The sequence below is a fragment of the Cryptotermes secundus genome, unplaced genomic scaffold, assembly GCF_002891405.2.
Source record: "Cryptotermes secundus unplaced genomic scaffold, Csec_1.0 scaffold746, whole genome shotgun sequence".
Lineage (NCBI taxonomy): Eukaryota > Metazoa > Arthropoda > Insecta > Blattodea > Kalotermitidae > Cryptotermes > Cryptotermes secundus.
In genome coordinates this window covers 472870-485631 of record NW_019739224.1, presented here as the reverse complement: position 1 = coordinate 485631, position 12762 = coordinate 472870, and the positions used below count along the sequence as shown (strand labels likewise).

The 12762-nt window shown below is 41.9% G+C and overlaps 1 protein-coding gene across 1 annotated transcript in view; it reads right to left on the bottom strand.

Moving 5' to 3' along the window:
* Positions 1-10622, bottom strand: part of LOC111871770 — a 203881-nt gene extending 193259 nt beyond the window's left edge. The window contains exon 1 of the mRNA XM_033754398.1: positions 10350-10622. The gene's annotated coding sequence lies outside the window, so the exon portion shown is untranslated. The remainder of the gene's footprint in view (positions 1-10349) is intronic.
* Positions 10623-12762: the final 2140 nt, after the last annotated feature.

Sequence of the window (12762 nt, the reverse complement as noted above, 5' to 3'; positions counted from 1 at the left end):
TATATTCATGTGTATAACAGAGCAACGCATTTCTCGCGTCTGTTCAGCTCAATTACTTGAACAAGAAACATGTTGCAGGTACGCCAATTGAAGTAAGCAAACCTTATCCACTGTTACTTTCAAACGTCGTTAACCCACTTAAACCTCTTTGATTGGTCCTCCAATGGAAGTTGGGGTTCGGAGTGATAATTACCAATGGAATTTGATTGTTAGGCCGTTGAGATTCTACGTGTATAAACAAACAGCGGACTGTCTGCGTGGTCATGCTCGTCATGCTGGCACGGGGCGGAATATCAGAGCAACAGTCAATTGTTACAGTTATGAGTTCGGGTTACATGGATTTGTAACTGTCTTTAAACTGTCTAATTCTGAGAATTAACACAGAACCTTGCGCACTGTATCAACACAAAAATGGATGTTAGCTACTACTTGCATGCAACAGCACAACTGCTCCCCCTTGTTCTTCAAAATACAAGCCTGGATCTTGCTTAAATTTATTACTGATCGTTATAAATAATGATCGCGTACACTAAGTTGATCTCACTTTATTGCCTAAAGCAAATAGTTTGATTGATATATTGGGTTTTTGGACTTTATTCATCGTCCTGGTTTTTCTTAAAAACCAGGACGATGGATAAAGTCCAAAAACCCAATATATCAGTGTGTTATACACCATCGTCAGAATCCTATAGTAAATAGTTTGATATTACCTTAGAAGAAGGCTGGTTCTGACCGCTTTCGATACTTAGTATGAATTCTTCATTTGGTGAATACCTTTCGATAAAACAGTAATCTGAAAACAATTTCGGCCACTTAGAACAGCTAGTTGGAAAAGAATTATAGCTTTACTGTTTTGCTGTTGACCATAAAAATGAAATAAATATTATAGAACTTAGAGGGAAAATATTTTAATTCGCATACAATTAATATATTTAACTGTTTTATTCGAAATTTTATAATGTTTCATTCGACAGTTAAGGAGGTCGTATAGATGTTAATGACTACGTAAACTCAGGCTTCACAGAAACAAGTAGGTCTGTATATTTATCTGTCTATAGCTCTACAAGCCCTTTTGTTGGACATTGGCCTCTTCTCATCTTCTTGATCTCTTACATAGTCGGTAGGACTCCTTGGACGTGGGATCAGCCCGTCGCAAGGCCGCTATCTGCATACACAGGATAGCACAAGCACATAATAAACACAGACATCCATGCTTTGAGTGGGATTCGAATCCGCGACTCCAGTGTTTGAGCGAGCGAAGACAGTTCGTGCCTTAGACCGCGCGGTCACTGGGATCGGGAATTAGTTCTACTTCCGTAACCGCACAGCACTATAAGCCAGTACTCTGTCCAAGTATTTCGGGAGACTGGATATGTGGTTAGCACGCACGAACTCTGCTTTAAATTACGACAAACTGGTAACTACTGTGCATGCAGCCAATACAGCGACCAGCCATTTGCAAGGCACACAGGCTCTCATCTTACATTAACAATAACGTCTTTTCGTAAAACGGAATACGAAGCTTTTCAATGACATTGGCATTTAAACTTGGTAATAAAGTGGGTGGGTCCCTTGTCACCACGGCATGGCGCGTCCTCAGGTTGCGGATGGAGAAGACGGCCTCCAGATATGGAGGGTAGCTGCGACTCTATTAAATAAGCAGTCGCGGAGAGCTGACAAGAGGTGGTCCTCCAACTAGGAAGTTGGGCATGGGGCTAACAACTCTTCACCGTAAATATAAGATTGTTGCGAAATGTCACAAAGGGTTTCATGCCTGGATGGACTGTTTGGATAGACGACCTAAGCTAAGGCAAATGGAAAAGAGACGTGGGACATGGAAGTTAGGTCTGTATAGGGCAGATTCTTTCATGACAGTGGCAGAAGAAATCACAAAATATAAGTTAGATTTAGCGGGAGTATAGGAGGTCAGATGGGATGGAGGAGGGATCAAAGCAGCAGGCGAATATACATTTTTGTGTTTGAAAGGGGAATGAGTATCATGAATTAGGTACAGGTTTCTTCATACATAAAAGAATCTTATCGGTATTTAATAGGGTAGAGTTTGATAGTGGTAGGATGTCGTACATAACACTAAGAGGTCGCTGGTGTGGTACCATTATTATGAACGTTCGTGCCCCAACAGAGGATAAAACTGATAACATCATGAGCAGCTTCTACATGGAATTAGAATGTGTATTCGAAAAATTCCCTAAATATCACATGAAAATTCTGTTAGGAGATTTCAATGCCAAAGTAGGTAGGGAAAATATTTTGAAACCATTAATTGGCAATGAAAGTTTGCATGAAAGTAGCAATGACAATGCAGTTAGAGTAATAATTTTTGCCACATCCAAAAATCTGACTGTCAAAAGTAAAATGTTCCCACGGCGTAACATTAATAAATGTACTTGGACATCTCCTGATGGAAAGACACACAACCAAATTGACCATATGTTGATAGATAGGAGACGGCATTAAAATATACTTGATGTCCGATCATTCAGGGCAGCAGATTGTGTTACTGACCATTACTTGGTGGTGGCAAAATTTAGGGACAGACTGGAAGTGAGTAAATAAAAAACGCACAGAGTTTATCTGGAGAGATTCAATCTCATGAAATTAAGAGAGGCAGAGAGTAAAGAGCAGTATCATGTCGATATCTCAAGGCTCACAGCTTCAAAAAAACTTGGACACTGAGGTGGATATTAATAGAGCCTGGGAAACTATAAGAGAGAATATCAAAATCTCAGCCTAAAAGAATATAGGATATTAGGAATTGAAAAAAAAGCATAAGCCATTGTTCAGCGCAGAATGACCAGAATTATTACAAGAAAGGAAACAAGCCAAATTGCAGTGGTTAAAGGATTTAAGCGAAATGAACGCGAATAATGTGCACACAAGATGGCATGAAGCCAGTAGGCATTTCAGGAATAGAAAGTAGGAATATCTGAGAGACAAAATTGGTGAGCTTGCAATGAACATTAAGAACAATAATATTAGAGATCTGTATAGAGGAACAAATGAATTGTTTCATTTTTTGGTCCGTTACACTATCAATCACAAAGTTAATAGAAAGTCCGTCGAGTGTAACAATTTGTAGGTCACTTCTTTATCACTTCTGCCTTACATGTTTCGGTTAGACACAACCATCATCAGAGGCACTTAGTACAATTAAGAAAACACTAAAATTTTTTAAAAAATTTAACATTGGCGTTTTAACTTGAGGGCAGTTTCGGATGGAAGGTGAGAATTGATAGTGCATTCAACTATCCTAGCAAGCGTTGTGCTTTCACACGTCGACATATTGTAGCAGTGTCCACACAACAAACATAACTGTGTACATCTTAAACAACGACAGTGTTTTCTTAATTGTACTATGTGCCTCTGATGATGGTTGTGTCTAACCGAAACATGTAAGGCAGAAGTGATAAAGAAGTGACCTACAAATTGTTACACTCGACGGACTTTTTATTAACTTTGGGAACAAATGAATTTAAGCGAGGTTATTTTTTATTGTTATTATTTCCTCAATTTTCGCTGCTCCATTCAGTAACACGTGTTCAACTCAGGCTGATAACAATTCTCGGAAATTGCGGTTGCGTTGCGGTTGCCAGTTTTCGTGGCGTGCCTCGCCCACTGCATTGTGAACAGAGCTAAGTACATTTCACACTTTCCACTAGATGGCAACAGCTACATATCAGTGTCTTACGCCATCTACCTGAAACACTACGGAGCTCGCCGCATAGCCGCTGAGTAAATTAGTAGACAATTTGGCACATAGATGTCCTCAGTGAAGTATCCAACGTACGCAAGTTTGGGATTTTTCCTTCTTTTCTTTGGGGTGGGGAGGCTCTGATGCCGTGAAGTCGTGCAAAAAATTTCCAACATTTAAGAGAAATATACTGACTCTATATTCAGGTCAGAATAAATACCTGAAAATTGTGGAAGAATCACCAAATAAGTACAAACTTGTATCTAACGGATTTCGGATTTACACGACGGTGAGGTCTACCTCCATCTTCAGGATAGAAATGACTCATGTCCTGAAAAAGGAGACTGTGTGTTCTTTTGAAAGGTTGATAAACATCCACCAGCCTACACGGTATCATAACCCATAAGACCACAATGTTTTATCTGTAAGTTATTTTAATATGGTACGCCTTTATTTATCGTAACGAGACCTGAATCACTGTTTATAAACAGATGGATCAACAGCGCTGACACTAAGCCTCGCCAATGCACCTCATCTACAGCCAGTTACAAGCATGTCCTACATTTATTAAGTATTCTTCTAAGTCTCAGATTTTTTGTCATCCCTTTCTTTCTTGTTTTTCCATATGACGCTTTATAAGAGAATTTGCAGCAAGAAATTTTGGATGTAAGTGCATTTTTAAGACCCCATCTGAGCTACACGTTAAACCAGTCGTAACTTTGACTTCACTATAACAACAAAACTATCCCATGCAAATTGTACGTGTCTTCATTGTCTAATGCCATAAATTCCCCATTAAGTTCAACACATTCATTTTCAAATATCTGCATGAAAGAAAGGAGGAAGTTATACCTTTTTTTAATTCGCTTATTGGGGGGGGGGGTCAAACTGGGTCCACTCGGCACGGCGGCCACTTGTACCACTTGGCCTATTGTACCAGCCCCAGATGATAGGTGAGGGTGATTGTGGAGCAATTTGTGAAATGCAAATTGGCATTGGAAGTACTCGGAGAAAACCTGCCCAAGCGCCACTCTGTCCATCACAAATCCCACTTGACCAAACCCGGGATCGAACCAGGGCCGCCGGGGTGGGAAGCCAGCGACTAACCGCTTGAGCTATGGCGCGGCCCTGATGCTATACCTTACTTCCTGTATCACGTATATAAATTTGGCGGAGTGTATTGCAATACATCTTCGAGACAGAAAGCTAAAGTACACGTAAGTTGATATTCATGATATACAATCTCAGCTGAATAAATTGGAGACCGAAGTTCGATCGCTACCAATCTGCGTATCACCCATCAGGATCGAATTCTTACAAAATTTCCGTGGATTTCTTTTCTTCAGTTGAGACTATATAACACTCTTACTTTCAAACAGGCCACGACCGTCTCTTTCAAACTTCTTATCTACTCAATATTCATGATAGTTTTCCATCTCCTTCGATACAATTTAATGATAAGTTGAAAATACATAACAAAATTACGTCAAAATCAACACGTCTGTATGATATAACATTCTAACCGCGGTGACTATGAAGATTAGTGTCCTCTTTGATGTGAATGCCGGCGTTTCGGAGGAGACCTGTTTCCTCTCTTCATGGTATAATAATTCGTTCGAATCAACGGTAAACATGTACTATACTACATGGCCAAGACAATAACCTTAGGCCGCGCTATAGCTCAAGCGGTTAGTCGCTGGCTTTCCACCGCGGGGGCCCGGGTTCGATCCCGGGTCTGGTCAAGTGGGATTTGTGGTGGACAAAGTGGCGCTGGGGCAGGTTTTATCCGAGTACTTCGGTTTCCCCTGCTAATCTTCATTCCATCAAATTCTCCATCATCATAATCACCAGGGGCAGGTACAATAGGCCAATCAGTGGCCGCCGTGCTGAGTGGACCCAGTTGGACTCCACCCCCCACTAAGCGAATTAAAAAAAAAGACAATAATCTTCACTACATTTACAGATCTCTTACAGATTTGTGCACATTGTAAAGTGTGTCTACACTGAGGCTGAAGAAAGCGACTTCCGGCACTAAACTGTTAGCAAGGAGACATGGCTAGTGGCTAGGACCAAAGGTAAATCACATTTATTTGTTGCTTTTTTATTCCTGTGTTCCTACAAGTAACTTTTGACGTCGTATTATCTACGAGTGGATTCCTGACGTGAGTATCAGATCGAACCCAAAATTCCAGTTAAATTCAAGGGGTCATAGCGATTTGAAAGCTCAACAATGGGGAGCATTTAAATTGAAAACCCAAGCCCTAGAAACTCGGTCTTCTTTAGTGTCTCCATTTTTTTACCCCGATCTTCTTCATTGTATGTAATAGAGAAGAGGATAAGAAGCGGAGATTAGTCTGAGGAGATTACGTACTCTAATTCATTCCTGTACTTTGAGCGCATGATCTGCCGCCCTCCTGACTGAAATGCTGCTGTTGGCCGGGTTGTGGCGGGACACAGCCATGCTTATCATAACTTGCGCGTGATAACATCTCCGTACAACAAAACCACGTCGGAGCAAAAGTCACATAACTGCTTCAATATATGACTTCAGGATGACTTAGCACTTTGTCAATTACTTGCTCAACTGGGTGGTGCTGTTGAACCAATACTGCCCTGCATAAACGGTTCAAGTCGTTCTAAGGCATGCACTGACTTCGCTCCCTCGGAAGCCGCGATCGTGGGTTCGAATCCCACTCATGGGTGTTCAGTGTGTGCGTGTGCGTGCGTCTCCCTGTGTTTGTGCGCAGGTAGAGAGGTCTTGCGACTAGCTGATCACCCGCCCAAGGAGTCCTACAGAATATCTAAGAACTAATAAACCGAAGTGAAACGGAGAGTTTCATGGAGGTAGGCCAAGGCCCAAATTGGGGGTGTAGCGCCAAAGGGGAAAAAAATTTTAAGCATGCCACACATTTGCTACAAGAACTTACTGGTCGTTTAATTAGGTCCTTATTCTATTATTCTGTAACAGTTATTGTGGCTAAACAGCCTGTATTGTAAGTAAAATATCTCATTTACGTTCAGGAGTTTCTGACTTCGAATCTCAGTCAGAGCACTTAAGTCTTTCTGTGGGTTTCGTCAATTCCTCCATGTACAGAAAAGAGCCTGAATAATGCCTGGAAATACACAATGCCTGATTCCTTGTCCAGCCATTGCATTCTCAAGTCTGACTACTCTATAGCATTTGCAATGATGTGGCGTACAAGAAGATGAAGCTGAATAACCGGACTAGGACAAAGTATCAGGAGACTAGCGAAAATCGTATAATGAGAAGTTTTATAATTTTTACGACTTCATAACCCTTATATTTAGGACACATGTAGAGGTAGAAAAGGTAAAGTTGACCATGTACTTAACTAATTAAGCCCTACGTCATGAAGGCCTATGGGGGAGTGGACGTATAGATCCACATTTTCTTGACTTCAGCACTAGCTGGAGGTAAGTGGTCAGCTTTACGCCCCGACCGCTTTATCTCCAGGGAAAGAGTCTCCGATACCCATTGTACAGGAGGCTGGGTGGACCCCAGAGCCGGTCTGGACGCTGCGGAGAAGAGGAAATTCTGGCCCTACCAGGAGTCAAACTCTGACCCTTAGTCGTCCGGCCCGTAGCATTCGTTATACCATCTACAATACCCCGGCTCCGAGTCAGCTCTCATTTATTTATTATTTGTCTTTTACTTAGTGACGGCGAGATTACGTAGCGTCAAATAATAGGATACTAGTGAATAATGAAATGGAAATAGTGTGGGGGAAAGTGGCCGTGGCCTGATTTAAGTCACTATCCCGGAAATTTCGTACAGAAAGTACAGGAAACCGCGAAAAACCTGAGCCGGGTAGCTCCCCACCAGAATACAAGCCAGATGCGTTACCGCTCGAGTCAGATTGCTTTATAAACGATATGTTTACAGCGTCTCAAAATATGCCAAAATTCTGGAAGGGTAAAATAATAAAAACTGTTGATAGTTCGAGGTATGAAGAAACATATCTGATTCTTGCAATAATGCAGTCCACCTCTAAACTGGAATTCACGTTACAGTTAAAAGGTGTACAAAGAGGTAAGTAAAAGAGTAAAGTTATCCCTGTAACAGGCCGTGGAGGCCCACAGGGTTGTGAGACGTTGAGGGTCCCACATTATCTCTAGACAATCGGCTCAAAGATGGCGGTAAGTTTGTCAGCCTTACGTGCCGACCGCGCTTTATAGCAGCACAAAGTACCGGAATTTTATTTTTAATTTCTTGCCATACGAGAGACGTCTTATGAGAGTAACGTTGGGTTGCGAGAGATATTACTTGTTCAGTTCCTCTTCCAGCTAAACAACACACAATACGCCTTTACAGGGGCTCTGCATAATAATAGGTTGCACAATAAGATAAACAGCGTCATTATTTACAGCCACAAGCCCCACTCTCATTCAGTTGCTATGTTTATATATATAATATATTAATATGTGTATGTATGGATGAAGGAAGCTTGGCAACAGATACGCCTTCAACTGTAAGTTTTAACATCTTCGTATAGGAATCGATCGCATTACGTCGTGCGTTGAATGGAGCTGGATGAACAGTGAAAGTTATACGTCAACTTCCGTCTGGGCTCGTGTGCGTCCAGTTATGTTCATACCTTATACACGGCTCAAATTTTATGGCATAAGATTTCTGAAAATAACATTACAGCGCAGAAAAATTGCAAATATACTCCTGCCGGTCACGGTATCCGTGCGGTGTAAGGCATGTACTGTCTTCGCTCGCTTGGAAACCGGGATCGTGGGTTCGAATCTCACTCAGGGCATGGATGTTTGTGTGCGTTTTTCTGTGTTTGTAGACAGGTAGAGGCCTTGCGACGAGCTGATCACCCGCCCAAGGAGTCCTACCGAATGTGTAACATCTAGAAGAACCAAAGTGAACTGAGAAGTTCACGCAGTTCAGGACACCTGATGGGCGAGATAATTTAGAAGAACTAGTCGTAGATGAGATGATGATTATTAATTTGTATTTTAAAGGCGTGTGGTGGGGAGGGTTTCTATTGGATTAATTTCACCAGGGGAGAGGGCCAATTGTAGCCTTTTGTGAATACAGTAATTAAACTTTCGGATTTCATAAAAGACGGAGAATTTCTTGATTATCTCTGCGGCCGTTAGCTTATCAAGAATGGCTCTGATTCTTGGAGCTGGTTGATTAGCTGTATATGAACACACAAATAAAAATTACACTAACTTCACGGAACTACAAGTCACGCAGTTAATCGAGAAATTCCCAGCATTCTATGGAACCAAAGTTCATTACCGTATTCATAAGATCCCGTCACTGGTCCCTCTCCTGAGCCAGTTCAATCCAGTTCATATCTCCCATTCCTATATCTCTATAATATGTATTTTAATACGTATTACCGAACCACCTATTTTCCTACTAGGTCTTTCCTACTAGCTCTCCCAATAATATTCCATATGCATTCTTCTTTTCCTCATTCGTGCTACATGCCCTGCCAATTTTAGCCTCCTTGACTGGGTCACACTTCCTGCTTTAATTAGTTCTGCCGGAATTCGATCACTGCCTGGCGATTTGTACCTTTTCAACTTCGCAACTTCGCAATAGCAATTTCAGCCTTGAAAGGAATATGATGAGGTACTAACGGCTGAGCTGTATGTATTTCTATCTTCGTAACATCACTCACCCTATGTACATTCAATAACTGAGAGAAGTAGTTCCTCCACCTATTCAAAATGCTGTGGGAATCTTCAAGCAGATCACCATTCTCATCCTTCACTAAGACAATTTTAGGGCCGCGCCATAGCTCAAGCGGTTAGTCGCTGGCTTCCCACCGCGGCGGAGGCCCGGGTTCGATCCCGGGTCTGGTCAAGTGGGATTTGTGGTGGACAAAGTGGCGCTGGGGCAGGTTTTCTCCGAGGACTTCGGTTTTCCCCGTCAATCTTCACTCCACCAATTGTTTCATAATCACCCTCACCTATCATCTGATCATCTGGGGCTGGTACAATAGGCCAGAAGTGGCCGCAGTACAAGGGACTTAGTCCCACCCCACTAGCATTATAAAACAAGAAAGAAAGATACTTTTAGGTTGGTAACGCATCTTCGAGCCTTTTATTTATTTATACAGTTCTCTTATGTTCTTGTTCTCACTGTTTGTTGCAAGCTCATTAATTTTGTCTTTCAATTATTTTTTTCCTTGGCACTACAGCCCCAATGGGCCTGGGCCTAGGCCTACCTCCATGAACTTCTCCGTTCACTTCGGTTTTTCTAGATCTCACACTTTCGGTAGGACTCCTTGGGCGGGTGATCAGCTCGTCGCAAGGCATCTACCTGTACATAAACACAGAAAAACGCACACACACAAACTAAACATCCATGCCCTGAGTGGGATTCGAACACACGATCCCGGTTTCCAAGCGAGCGAAGACAGTATATGCCGTCTTTCAATTACACCTTCTATTTATTCCTGAAATGCCTGCTGGCTTACGTCTTATATTGTTCTGACTGTCCCCATTTATTGTACTTGGAACCTGTAACTGCTTCAATTTGGTTTCTTTTTTTGACATAAAATTTTGGGCATCCTTCGTCGGACCATGGTTAGTCTTGTGTGTGAATGCCATAATATTGTAAATATTACAAATTAAATCGGCCACTTACCTTTCAGGAATCACGTGTTTGTGACTGCATCGGGAGTTATCTCAAACTATAAAAGTCATAAAACTGATACACATTGAAGCGTCACAGTACACACACGCAGTAGACCACATGGAAATACATTACCGGAATGACTATCACAACACGATTTAAGTGTGCACACAAGCAAACATAACGTAGGAGTTACTTCGTTTGCTGTGAAAGAAACTGTAATTACGCTTAAATTCAAGGTACCAATTCTACGCACTGACCGCACTCACTGAGCACAAGGTATGACGTGATAGTACGCCGTAATTTTCTTCCTGGCATTGAATGATGGGTAATGAGGTGATAAACGCATGGAGAAGAGTTTGGCAGCTTTATTTGCCATACCCGTACAAACTACCATATCTCGCTCTCAAGCTCTCAAGAGAGAGAAAGAAAAGACATAGCGACCTTCAGAAATATACAACCAAGCGCTTTCAGTTTAGTTCAGTTGAGCAAACGAATTTCTCGGCTAGTAAGTGTTAGAATAAAATCAAATAAAACTGGAGGAATTTCGGTATATATTTTACAGTGACACAAGAAGGACAACGCTTTGTTAATAACTCATTCTCCAGTTAACCTTGTTTCTTGTTCGATACTTCATTGAACCCTTTCATTTTACAGACGGAGAACCTGCTTATACAGCAGAAGATAAAGAAGTCAGTTTATGCTCCGTCATGGTGACCACAGCTGCCATTGTCGGAATAATACCCAGGGTCAACAGTTCCACCAACAGCATTACTTAAGGCAGGGGATGAAAACCTAGAGATTTTGTTACAATGGTTTTGATAAATAGGCACATGAAATATTTCTCCTGTCCATGGTTCCAAGGTGTAATAATAAAAATAATAATCCAATGGGATTCTGTAGGTTCCATACAATGACTGTAAACGCGTCAGGGGCAGGCGGTAGCGCAGTTGGTTGAGGCACTATGCTACAAGCCAGGAAGATCGTGGGTTCGATTCCCGAAGAGGTGGATTTTTTCAATTGGCCTAATCCTTCCAGCCGCACTATGGTCCTGTGGTCAACTCAGCCTCTGACAGAAATGAGCACCAGGAATCTTCATGGAGTGTAAAGAGCGGCCGGGGCGTAAGGCTTACGACCTTACCACAATCTGTGAGTCGATTGTCTAAAGAAATTGTGGGAACCTCGACGTCTCACAACCCTATGGGCCTTCACGGCCTGTTACAAGAATAGATTAGGCTTATAGTGCAGGTAAAGTTGTCCCTGTGCTTAACTAATTAAGCACTACGCCATGAAGGTCTATGGGGGATTGGATTTATAGATCCATATTTTCTTGACCTCGACACTACCTGGAGGTGAGTGATCAGCTTCACGCCCCGGTCGCTTTACCCAGGGAAAATGCCCTCTGTATTCATTGGATAGGAGGTTGGGTGGACCCCAGAGCCGGTCTCGACAACATGGAGAAAAGAAAATTTTGAGACTCGAACTCCGACCCCTCGGTCGTCCTGCCGTAGCCAGTCGCTATACCACCTGCGCTATTCTGGCTCCTTATTATGCTTGTACGAGTAGTAGATATTTTTAAACACGTATAAATTGTAATGGCTAACTGTAATTAATATATACGGACAGACGTTTTCATAGTTCGTATTGCTACCATTAGAGGAGGGCTGGACGACAAAGGGGTCGGGGTTCGAGTCTCGGCAGGGAAAAAAATTTTCTCTTCCCCACTTCGTCCAGACAGATATGTATATTCGTATATAGGGCAATAGTCAGGAACGCAAGGAATTTCAGAACATACTGCTCTATTCTTCCCCTTCCACACAAATGACACTGCACTTTAGGACTAATTAACAACTCCATTTAGCTGAATACTTGTAGAGAATGCAGCGGTTGCTCAGGCAGAAGAGAAGTTCATAGTACTTTGTGGAACCTGAAGGTTTATTACCGTGTAACTATGAGCCCACTATTGGTCTCGAGATTCCACTCTTTAGGATGCTAAATGACTGTTACAGCTCGCACACGTCATGTAATTAGTTAAAAGAGCTCGAATATTTAAGGTAATAAAGTAGTCAACACACAGAGTCGTCATAGCTTTCAAGGTCACAGACTACAACGGGTTATAAAACAAAATGGAATATTCTGTAATACACAAACATCCCTGTCATAAATGAGATTCATATATCCGAGGTCAAGCAAATGATAAGTAACTTATTATCTTTGTGAAACTCGTGGTAAGGACCATAGGTCTCTAAGCAGACAGCACGACGTTTAAATTAAAAAGAATATTATGATCCAAAAGGCATTTTCTCCGTTGTTGTTACCACTGTTCGGTAGCTCATGAGATGGCTGTTCTGCTAAAGAGAAAGTAATGAAGTTGAGCGCTCTTCACAGCAGCAAACCAACCATGGCGAACAGAATAGCTCTTCAC